Source organism: Cervus canadensis, chromosome 10 (assembly GCF_019320065.1).
Source record: "Cervus canadensis isolate Bull #8, Minnesota chromosome 10, ASM1932006v1, whole genome shotgun sequence".
Classification (NCBI taxonomy): domain Eukaryota; kingdom Metazoa; phylum Chordata; class Mammalia; order Artiodactyla; family Cervidae; genus Cervus; species Cervus canadensis.
Window position 1 is genome coordinate 67842784 of NC_057395.1, and position 12630 is coordinate 67855413.

Sequence of the window (12630 nt, forward strand, 5' to 3'; positions counted from 1 at the left end):
AGTCCTAACCCTCAGATCCTGTGAGTATAATCTTCTTTGGAAAAGGGGGTCTTCAGAGATGTAATTAAATTAAGAATCTTGAAATGGGATCATCCTGGATTATCCATATAGGCTTTAAATCCCATATTGTTGCTGTTGTTGTCCAGTTGCTAAGTCACTTCTGTCTCTTTGTGACCCCATGGACTGTAGCCCACCAGGGTCCTCTGTCCATGGGATTTCCCAGGCAAGAATACTGGAATGGGTTTCCATTTCATTCTCCAGGAGATCTTCTAAACCAAGGGATAGAACCCACATCTCCTACACTGTAGATGGATTCTTTACTGCTGAGCCACCCAGAAAGCCCTAAACCCAAGGATCAAAGAGGAAACCACAGAGAGAAAAAGAGAAAGCCTCCAAGACAGAGGAGGGATTGGAGCAAGGCGGTCACAAGGAATATTGTGGCCACCGGAAAGACAATGGAGGACTCTTTTCTAGAGCCCCCAAAGATAGCACAGCCCTCTGACACCTCGATTTCAGGTTCCAGCCCCCAGGACTATGAGAGAATACATTTCTGTTGTTCTAAGCCACCCTGCTTGTGGTAATTTGATATGGCAGCCCCAGGAAAGCAATGCATTCTAGAATAAAAATTGCCCATCTGCAGAGCCTTGGCTTTTCACCACACAAGCATGCAGATGTCATCTGGTTTTTTCCTTACCTGGGCAAGACTTCTGACCCCAGGCTACGAACCAGGAAACTGAGGCACAGAGCTCTGCTTTGCCCAAGGACACACAGCTGCTCGTGGCTGCTCTGTGACTCAAACTCCCCTCTGGCTCCCTCCCAAGCCCCTGATCCTCACTCCGGTCATTGACAGCCGAGCAGAAGGACAGCTGGTTGCCTGTTGGAATAAGTGTTTGTTCTGAAGCTTTGACCTCTTTCTATGTAAAAAGAAAACTGCCCACCAATGGATCTAGGAACTGGGAAAGGACAATTCCTGGGCCATGCTCATTGACCATGCCTCCATCTGAGACAAGGATGACATACGTTGTTGAGGGGAATGGTGCAGGCACCCCACACAACATGCCCTCGGGAGCATCCTTGATTGGGTTCCCCAACAGAGCCTCTTCTGGCTTCCACTGCAGCTTTGGGAAGCTGCTCTCCCCCAGAGAGCCCCTCCAGGGCTCCCTGAAAGCCAAGTTGTCAGTCAGCCTATCCTCCAAGTCCTGGAGACCAAGTCAGCCCAAGTCGTCCTTGCCGCCCTGGCCTGACGTATCAGAGTTTGTTCTTGTTGCACATTGTCCCTCAGAGTCTGGAGACTTTTATTTTTTGTGTTTTTCAAAAGGTGTTGCACATATATAGGAAGAAGAAAGTCCCACAATTCAAAAAGATGTAATAGGAAACATCTCCCTCCCACCCAAGACACCAGTTCCTGAATTCTCTTCCCTAAAGAATAACTCTAACTAGTTTCTGGGGTTAATGGGTCTCTACCCGGGTATGGACAGCTAAACATGTCCTCCCTTTATGCAAATGCCCTACCCATCTGCATAGTCCTACACCTCTTCCCATTTGACCCAGCATGAGGATTTTCCCACAGCATCATATATTCTTGCTAACAGCTTCTATTGTATTCCGTGGGATAACCACACTGCAATTTCTATAACCTACCCCCTGTGCAGCAACTTAGGGTGTTTCCAACATTTTCACACTCTGAAGTGGTGTGATGCATATCTGGTACACTTACCTTCTCACACATAGATAAGCATGTATCTGTAGGATTAATTTCTGAAAGACGAATTGTTGCCTCGATAAGTATGTGTGTTTTAACATCTAGTAGAGTGAAAATGCCCCCTGAAGGGGTTGTAAGGATTTATACAATCAACCAGTGGTCAGTATCTGTTTCTCCACAATAGTGCCATAATGGCATATTATCAGATCTTTTCTCTTTGCAAATCAGAGAAATAACAGTAAGTATATGAGTGCTGATGAAGGAGCTGGTGGTAAGGCCAGGAAGGTAGACATATGTAAAACTCATGGAACTGTATGCTTAAATTTCATAGGCTTAAGGTACTTCATTGTGTGCATGTTATACTTCAATGAAAGGGAAAATGACACAATATGAAGGAAAAACAGGATGCTGAGATTAAAGAGTGATTGATTCTTCTCCTTCAATAGGGTGGTCTTAAAGTGCCTCCCTGAAACCCTAAAGAAGATGGGGCCCCCATGCAGGAGTCAAGCATATGAAATAGGGTTTCAGGCACAAGGAAGAGCAGTCAAAGGACAGGGAAGGGGCTGACTTCTTTGAGGAAGTGAAAACAGCAAGCTAGGGAGACTGGCCCCAGATGAAGTCCAAGAGGTTATCAGGGGCCAGATCAAATAGTCTCTTAAGCAAGAAGTTAAGGTTATTTTTCTCACAGCAGTGCAAAGCCATTGAAGGGATTAAAGCACATGAGTAGCATGAACCATTCTGTGTTGTAATTGCCTGGTTGCTATAGGAGGAGTAAATTTTAGGTGGGCAGAAATGGAAGGACAGTGTCAGTCTACTGTGCTCTCCAAGTTGAGACATGCTGGTGGCTTGGATCAGCATGGTGATAAAAATGGAGAAAGGTGGGAGGATTGTAGCTATTTTAGGAGGAACCATCTATGGGATGTCTGTACAGATGACCTATAGGATGAAGTATTAAAGGGAATGAAAGAGAGTTCGGAGTTCAGAGACCCTGCGAGCTTTCTGGTTGGGCCAAGTAGATGGGTCACGGCACCACTGTCCAAAACTGGAGAAGGCTTGGTAGGTGTTGGTTGAGGCCATGGGAAAAAAATAACCAAACATCTGGTCTTTATCCTATTAGGTTGTAGATGTCTAAGAATCAAGAGGTGTAGAACGGGAATCAGTCAGGTGGGAGGCCTCAAGATTCGTGAAAAACCTGCACATACATTTGCATAAAGACACAAACCACCATCACTCCTGCTTTAGTCTGAAGCCCCAGGGATTTAAGGGCATTGTCTTTTGTAGCTATGGAGTCTCCATGTCACAGACATAGGCCTTATCTTCATAACTTGTTCCTTAAGGGCTGAGACTGAGTGTAAACCTCCTAAACTCCCAGGATGATAGCCCATGAGACACAAACGGGTATGTATGCAGTCAAACTGATGGCTTTGCAGGTTTAACTCAAAGCATCGCAGAAGAGAGGCAGTCAGCTGAGCTCAGATTGTCATCCAGTAGGGGCAGCATAGAGCTTGTCTTTGCCAAGAGGAGAGAAGAAAGCCCTCTCAAAGCCCCCACCTTGTTGGAATTAGAAGACCCTAGTGGCATTGCTTCCAGCATCCAGATGACTAGACCAAGAGAGGCCATGGCCAATGGTGATGGGCCTGGTGTCACCTTCACTGAGTGGAAACTGTAAAAAGTTGAAATAATCCTTCAGAAGACCTGACCTTCTTCTGGGCCAAGTCCCACTACCACCCCCACCTAACTCAGGTCAAATATGCCATTAAGAAAGTCAGTAAGCTTCTTGAACATGACTTCTTTTGCCCATTCCCACAAATAGCCATTATCTCATCCGCCCACCTTCCAATCTAATCCCTGCAGGGATGCTAACACACAAATCTGATCATTCCACCACCCTTCTGAAAAGCCTTACTGGTTCCCATTGCTTTTAAGGTAACGTCCATCTCCTTACCCAGGCACACATGGCCTTTTATGATCTGTGTGTTTGTTTATGTGTATACTCAGTCACTCAGTCGTGCCCAACTCTTTGTGATCCCATGGACTGTAGCCTGCCAGGCTACTCTATCCATGAGATTTCCCAGGCAAGAATACTGGAGCAGGTTGCCATTTCTTACTCCGGGGATCTTCCTGACCCAGGGATCGAACCCATGTCTCTTGGGTCTTCCGCACTGGCAGGTGGATTCATTACCACTGCCCCACCTGGGAAGCACCCTGCAGCGATCTGGCCTCTGCCAACTTTTCCACCATCTTCTCCACCCATGCACCTCGAGTTTCAGACTCACAGACTTTCTCCCGGTTCCCCAAACATTCCAGGTCCTCACGACTTCATCCCGTGGCTCTTTTCTTGAAAAAGCTAGTTTATATTTAAAAGAAAAAAATTTGGAAAGATGCTATCAGCACCCAGAGGAACAAAAATTAGAACAAGATAATCTTTTCCACCTAAAAATTGCTAAACATTTTAAAAGACTTAGAATATCCAGAGGCTAACGAGAGACAAGAAGCTGGGCATTACTCTGTTGATAAGCGCATATGTCACTGCAACACAACAACGTTTAAAAAGCAGATGTGCTTTGCCTTCAGCCAACAAACTTCCAGATTCTTTCCCATTGAAGCCCTTGGACATGGATACATGTAAAACATGTTAATGGCACCCTTGTTTGTCATAACGAAAGTAGGGACCACTCAAATGCCAAAAAGAAGAGCTAAGTCATTTGTGGCACATCCAATCTGTTAACCTCTATGAAGTTGTTAAAAAGAATAAAGTAGATTTGTATGGACAAAGAGATGAAGCAGATTTATTTAGAAGAATGTGCATGGATCATTGTTAATGCCAGAGAAGTAAAAAAAAAGTTGTAAAATCGGATAATATGATCCCACTCTTGGCGAAAACTGAGAGAGACATAAAGAGACAGATCTAGTACACACATCAGTTCTGCTCAGGGTAGTTTCCCGGAGCAATGGGAAGGGAGAACTGTGAGCAAATAAGGAGTTAGCCTTTGTATGCTGCTTTATAATCAGCATGTTTTTCCACAAGTATGTACTCCTTAAAAATGAGAAAAAGACATATATAATGAAATACAATTAAATGAAATCTTTAGAGGGCTCCAGGGCCCAGAGTTCACTGTGACAATTCAAGAAGTTCAAGAAGAAACAAGCCTCAAAGAACACAAGAGATGGTTCCCCAAGATCTGAAAGGCACTGGTGCAGGGAGTGGAGGAAGGGAGAGAAGGGCCATTCGCGCTGGAACTCAACTCAAAGAAGCCTTTTGGGCACTTCCAGCGGCATGTTTGTGCAAAGAAGCAGCAAGATGGCACAGGAACTGACTGAGATCCACACGTCAGCAGTGTCTGAGCCACTCTGAGGATCACTCCAGACTGCCTCATCTCCTGTCTCCTAGGACCCATCTCTGGACTTTGCTTAGAGCCATCAGCTCTGTATCTGCCCCTGCTGGGGCCAAGCCCTTTTTGTGTGACCTTTGGGAGCATCCTTCAAAGACAGAAGTTCAAAGTGAACATCTTGGAGGAGAGGTCATACAAAAGGAAAATGGAATGGCCTGGTATATAGTACCATATCTGGATCTCAAATCCATCCTTCATCCTGCCCCAAATTCTCCTGAGTCCCAGTGTGAAGTGGGGCACAATGAGTGGGAATGGATGGGTCATTGCTCACATTCTTAGTCATGATAAGGATCTGGTCACACGAATGTAGTCAGTTTCAGAAAATTGAGTAGCTGTATACTTAGGATACAGAGAAGGCAATGGCACCCCACTCCAGTACTCTTGCCTGGAAAATCCCATGGACGGAGGAGCCTGGTAGGCTGCAATCCATGGGGTCACTAAGAGTTGGACATGACTGAGCGACTTCACTTTCACTTTTCACTTTCACACATTAGAGAAGGAAATGGCAACCCACTCCAGTGTTCTTGCCTGGAGAATCCCAGGGACGGGGGAGCCTGGTGGGCTGCTATCTACGGGATCACACAGAGTCGGACACGACTGAAGTGACTTAGCAGCAGCAGCAGCAACAGCACACTTAGGATATGTGGGCTTCCCTGTTGGCCCAGATAGTAAAGAATCTGCCTGCAATGCAGGAGACCTGGGTTTGATCCCTGGGTCAGGAAGATCCCTTGAAGAAGGGAATGGCAACCCACTCCAGTATTCTTCCCTGGAGGATCCCACTGACAGAGGAGCCTGGCGGGCTATAGTCCATGGGGTTGCAAAGAGTTGGGCACGACTGAGGAACTGAGCATGCACACACACACACTTTGGATACAGACACATATACATTATACTTCAATGAAAGTTATCTATAAAATAAACTAAATAAAATAGAAGAAGCTGTATTGTTTTTTTTAAAGCACAGGAGATAGGGAGGACCTAAGAGGAAGAATCCTTTAAACCCTAGGAGAACAGAAAAAGGAAACCACTGTGTGCTAGAGCATCTTGAAGGTATCAGTATACATTCCAGCATTAGTGGAGGCCAAGGTGACAGTGCTACCCTCTCCCTAAGCCATATCTGTAAATGTACAAACAGAGTAACAGATGTAGCTATAAGGATGCGTGGGGGTTATATGCAAATTTTTTATGTTAATAGAAAAATATCTCATAGGATGCATATTAATCTAAGGACATTGGTTGCCCCGAGTGAGTCATTTTTATTTTTTACTTCATTTATTTCTTCATCATTTGATTATTTTTACAACATACATTTTAAAATTTACTTTATAGCATTGTAAGGTCTTTTCTGTTCTTGCTTGTTGACAAATCTTAATCCACCCTTTAAAGTACAGTATTGTCCCCTTGAAATTTTCTCTGACTTTTTGGTACAGATTTTCTCAGTGTGTGGTCCTTCCGCCCCAGACCACTTGTCCCAGAATTGCCTGGAGAGATGGATAAGTATGTAGATTCTTGGACCTCTTCCCAGACTTTCCAAGGTGGAATATCAGGGGCCCCTGAATCTATAGTTTAAGGTGATTCTATTGTTCACTGTAGTTTGAGAATTTGAAGTTAGATAGACATTTTTTCTCTTTAATGTGCCCCAGCCTCCTTATTGCATTCATCTCATGCCCCAGGATTTATTCACTCCTGTATGTGTTCCATCCACTAGACTGCACTTCTAGAGAAAAACGGCTATGCCTACTTCAACTCTGTCTCCTAGGGAATATCACATGAGATCCATGACATGGGAAATACGCACTGAATGAATGAATCAGTCAACCAATGAATCAGTCTGCACCATCGCACAGCCACTGAGTTCCCAAGGATGAGACCTTCCTAATGAGCCCAGAGTAGACCCTCAGCTGGGCTTGGTTTGAGTATGTTTTCGTCTCTGAGAAACTGGAACCTGTGATCCCAGGAAGTTCTGGGTGGAGACTAAGCCAGACTTGGACAGACAAGGAATAGAAAAACCCCAAAAACCAGTGGAACTAGTCAGAGGAGTGACCCAATAACCCTGATTATGGGGTTCGGCTTCCATGAGTCGGGCTCTCCATTAACCTATAAGGGACTGAGGCATAAATCAGAAGTTACACGGTTCCCAAGATTAAGGGCCCCTCAGATCAGCAAGTCCAAACTCTCCTGACATCACAGAACAGGGGTTGTGAGCTTGCACTGTGGGGCCAGCTACCTGGCTTCAATTTCATGTTCACCTCGTAAATATAGGTTTGAGGTTGGCACCACTGTAAGCCTCAGTTCCTCCATCTGTAAAATGAGAAAACACAATAGCACTTTTGGGACTTGCCTGGTGGTCCAGTGGTTATTAAGACTGCCTTTCAATGCAGGGGATGCTGGTACAATCCCTGATTGGGGAACTAAGTTCCAACATGCCCCACTGCCAAAAAACCAAAACAGAAAACAGAAACGAAAATGTAACAAATTCAATAAAGACTTTTAAAAAAACAATAGCACCTCCAAATATTCGTTAAGTTCCTCCTGTGTGCCTGGCACTGCTCCTGATAAGAAGACAACAGAAAACAAACCAGCAAACAATCCTGTCTTCGAGAGGGTTAATTCATGGAAAGGAGCTTCTCTAGCACAAAGTGACTGCTCCAGGTGGCCAAGGAGGACGCTTTTCTTGGAGACTTGGCATAAAGAGGAGGCCAGCTCTTTATGATAGCTGAAGCCAGCTATCAGCTCCCAGAGCTTAGAAGTAAGACCTCCAAAAAAAGAGGGTAGCAAAAGTCACCCCCTTATCCTTGGCAATGACCAGAGGGGTATTGCAAACAGCCAACAAACAGAAGCTGTAAAGACTGCAACTGTCTTTTGCGTGGAACTCGGAGGTGGTGCCTCTTAGGGCCCCGGGGAAACAGGAGCTGTGTAAACAGAGCATCGTGGGAGGACAGGACACCAAAATGTGCCACAGCCGCAGCGCGGGCTCAGAAAGCTCCCCTGGCTCCACTTCTTGGAAATAAGTTGCTCCCTTTTGCCAGAAGAAAATAAACCGAAACAGGAAAGCGCTTCATGATTCAGTGGGGAGCTCAGGGCCCTTGAGGAGTGAGTGGGTCTGAGTGTGTTGGCTGTGGCTTTCCACGCACCCAGCACGTCGGGGAGGAAGCAAGGTTTCCTGGAAGTGAGCACCGCCTGCGTTTGTGTGTGCTTACACCCGTGTCTAGTTATATATGTGTTTGTTTATAGGTGCCTCTGTGTGTCTGTCCACGGGTGTGTGGATGAGTCCGTGTGTGTGTGTGTGTGTGCGCGCGCGCGCTCCCATGTGGGTTTCTGAGTATATGTACCTTTCTGTACTTTTAGCTTTGACTTCTGAGAATCTGCGAAAATATTTTTAATTAAAGTATACAGTTGATTTACAATATTGTGTTAATTTCAGGTGCATAGCAGGGCAATTTAGTTGTGTGTGTATATATATACATATATATCCTTTTTCAGATTCTTTTCCATTAGAGGTTATAATCTGAGAAAATTCCAGGAAATAGTGAAGGACAGGGAAGCCTGGCGTGTTGCAGTCCGCGTGGTCGCAAAGAGTTCGACACGACTTAGCAAAAGAACAACAACAACAACATCACAAATTAATGAGTACAGCTCCCTGTGCTATATGGTAAATCCTTATTGTTTGTCTATTTTATATGTAGTAGTGTGTATCTGTTAATCAGAAATTCCTAATTTATTCTCTCCACCCTTTGATAGTCATAAGTTTGCTTCCTATAAGTATTTCTCTTCTGTAAATAACTTCATTTGTATCATTTTGCTAGCTTCCAAATATAAGTGATGGGCTTCCCTGGTGGCTCAGATGGTTAAAAAAAAAAAAACCTGCCTGCCAATGCAAAAACCTGCCTGCCAATGCAACAGATGTGGGTTCGAACCCTGGGTCCAGAAAATCCCCTGGAGGAGGAAATGGCACCCCACTCCAGTATTCTTGCCTGGAAAATCACATGGATAGCAGAGCCATGTCCATGGGGTCACAAATAGTTGGACACAACTTAGCAACTAAACAGCAACAATGGGGAATATGCAGTGAGGATGGAGAATCTGCCTTTTCCACAAGCACATTCAGACCCCACTAGAAGCCAGTTCAGTGTTCCCGGTCATCCGGCAACCCATCCTCCACCGAGGTTCCCTTCTGACCTACCATTTCTGTGCTAGGAGCCCCGGAAACCCCACGTGGGTCTGCCTAAAGATTCAGACTTCAGCGGGCACTGGATCTCAAGCCTAGATCATCGTTGTCCAGGACTTCTACCTCCCCTGCAAGTGAGCCCTTCCAGGGAACGCCTTCCGAGAGAGCCTGAGGCAGGGGCTACGGCCATTGCACTCTCACTGAATACCAATTACTGTCCTCCGAAGAAGGGAGAGAGAGAGAGAGAGAGACCGCTGTGCCCTGGCACTGAGACCAGCGAAGGGCAGTGAGCATGAATTATGTATGACACAGGCAATAGAGATAAGAGTGGAATGGGGAAAATCATAACCCTATTAATAATGGAAGTGCAGTTTGTAAACTCTCCACCAGGAATAATTTGCATTGCAATATAAACAGGGAGTGTAACACAGAGCAGCCGGCAATGGTGCTTCAGGAAAATGTAAAAGCCACCATTCCAAACCTTAAAAGTCATGATTAAATTATAAGAATTTGTTCAGCGGAACGTATAAGGAGAGGGCGTGTGCCCAGACTCCCTGAGCCTAGGGTCAGCCCTGGCTCCCTGCAACTACCAAGAGCATGAACCAGGGGTCTGGGCCTTTGAGACCCTGGCCGTTATTATTATCTTTACTAGTTGCTGTTGTTGAGTGCTTACTACTCACACCATTGTAAGCATGTCACACGCAGTAACTCATTAAATTCTGGAAATGACCCTATAAATAACATCTCCATTGTGGGGCTGGGGGTGGGGATTTTTTTTTATGTTTATTTATTTATTTAACTGCACCAATCTTAGTTGTGACACTCTATATCTCTTAGTTGTGGCATGCAGGATGTAGCTCCCTGACCAAGGATTGAACCCAGGCCCCTTACACTGGGAGCATGGAGTCTTAGCCACTGGACCACCAGGGAATTTCCTAACATCTCCATTTCAACAGTGGGAAAACTGAAGCCCACAAAGACTAAATGACTCATGTTAGGCTTGCATTTGGTGAAGCTGAACTTGTCGAAGCACAAACCCAGAACTTCCATCCTCTGAACTGCCCCCACTTGCTCTGATATCTCGAGATAGCAACTCAGATCCCTTCATGTGCCTCTCAACCAGGGCTGATGGGATGGAAAATTGGAACTACCCTTTAAATAAATACTTTGCCAGCACATCTGGAACTTGATCAACCTTTGATCGAGTTGTCTTCCATTTTTTAAAAATCTCTTCTGAAAACAACTCAATACCATTATGATCTCTATTAGCTATTGGGTACAGTCATTTTTTTGTTGTTGAAGTATAGTTGATTTACAATGTTGTGTTAGTTTCAGGCACACAGCAGGGTGACTCACCTATACGCACACATATACCCACTCTTTTTTAGATTCTTTTCCCATATAGACCATTACAGAGTATTGAGTAGTGTTCCCTGTGCTATCCAGGATGCCCTTATTATGATTAACTCTTTATATATGAAAGTTCTGGGTATGAAGTTGGTTTTTATTTTCACATTATCATGTGAAAAATTCAAAAGCAATCCAAAGGTCCAATCGTTGTCTAAAGGATAAGCAAACAGTGGTGAACTGCTATACATTCAGAAGGGGACTGTGGATAAACAATTCATAACCATAAGGAAAATGCACTTGTTAAGTGAAACAAGTGAGATGTAAAAGAACAGACTCAGTATGGACTTCACTGGGTAAAATGATACAGAGAAAAATACAGGAATGTACCTACGAGGTTAAGAATGTTCATCTCTGTTGAAAGTATGAGTGATTTCCTTTTCTCTCCTTTCTTTTTTTTTTCAGTTTTTGATGTTTTTAAAATATTTATTTACTTGCTTGTTTACTTGACTGCACCGAGTCTTAGTTGTAGCACACGGGATCCTTTAGTCTCTGCTGAGGCATGTGGGATCTTTAGTACTGCACGTGAACTCTTAGGTACAGCATGCAGGATCTAGTTTCCTGACCAGGGCTCAAACCTGGAAACCCCACCCCCCACCCCCCTGCATTGGAAGTGTGGAGTCCTAGTCACTGGGCCACCAGGGAAGCCCCATCTCCTATTTTCTGTATTTTCCAAGTTATCAAGAGCAAGCATGCATTACTTCTAAAACAGAAAAATTCTGCGGACAGATATATGTGTGTATGCATATATGGATTGTTCACACATAGGTGTTGCGCTACTTAGTAGATGCCGATGTGGAGGAGCCCTCACCATCTTAACTGGAAACACCAAACAGCATGGGAACACCTCTCTGGGTCCCTCGCTAGTTCTTCCTGTCCCACTGAGTCCTCTTGGGAGCTTGGTTCCCACGCTCCTGGGGGCTTCTCTTCCTCTCTGTTCATCTCTCTCACTGGCCAGTCAGCACAGAGCTTCCTGGACCAGGGACTAGACACGCCTTTTCACACAGGTGAGCAGTGCCCCATGGGCCATAGACTTTTCTATCTGGTTTCTAGAAGCACCTGCAGTGGGGAAACACCTGCAATCATTTGTCTCTAGAGCTCAAACTTCACAGTCCCTAGCTGACTCCCGGGCAAATAATGTGAGCAGGTCTTCCCAGAAGCTGAAGCTGAGTGTGCCCACCTCGCGGTGCCACTGAAAGGGCACTGGTCTCGGAGGCAGTGCTGGTCCTACATGAGCCATGTGCCCGAGGGATCTCAGGCGGGTCACCTGGACTCCGTGCACTGCATGGCCCCACCCATCAGATGACAGCCTTTGCCTGGAACCTACCAAGGCCCATTTCCTACCATTAGATGGTATGAACATAAGCTCATGTAAATGTGAAACAAATCTAAGTGAGAAACGTTTTAATGCTGATTCAGAGCCATCGAGTACATGATAAAATAAAGTCCCAGATGCCTTGGTCAGTTTAGATTTTGGCTCCAGAGACATTGAAGGGAGTTGGGGGAAGCAGTGTGGTGCAACAGTGTGAGGCTCTGGCGAGCTTTGGGCAGTGCAGATGGGCTCCCAGACCCTCTGATTGGTCAAAATGTTGCCATCTGGAGCAGGTTCCCCTGGGTTTTGCCACTGATGTGTGCTGCCCCATCCAATGATCTTGTGAGTGTTGTTATGAAAGAAACCCTAGTGGGGGGTGGGTCACAGGGAAGATAGCCAAGTTCCCCGGGATGGTTGTGATATACAAGGGGCAGGATGCTACAGGCTTGGCGATCCTTGTGCCCCCAAACAAGAAGACTCAGAGGCTCTGAGCCCAGGATGGGGAGGGGGGCTGGCAGCCAACTGCACTGCCCACTGTCCTCAGCACATTATTGGCATTCCAGAAGGGAAAGGCAGGGAATTAATTTCATGCCGACTTCCTCCCCACCATGTCCCATACCTCCCCTGCCTACGCAATCCCCAGCCAAGT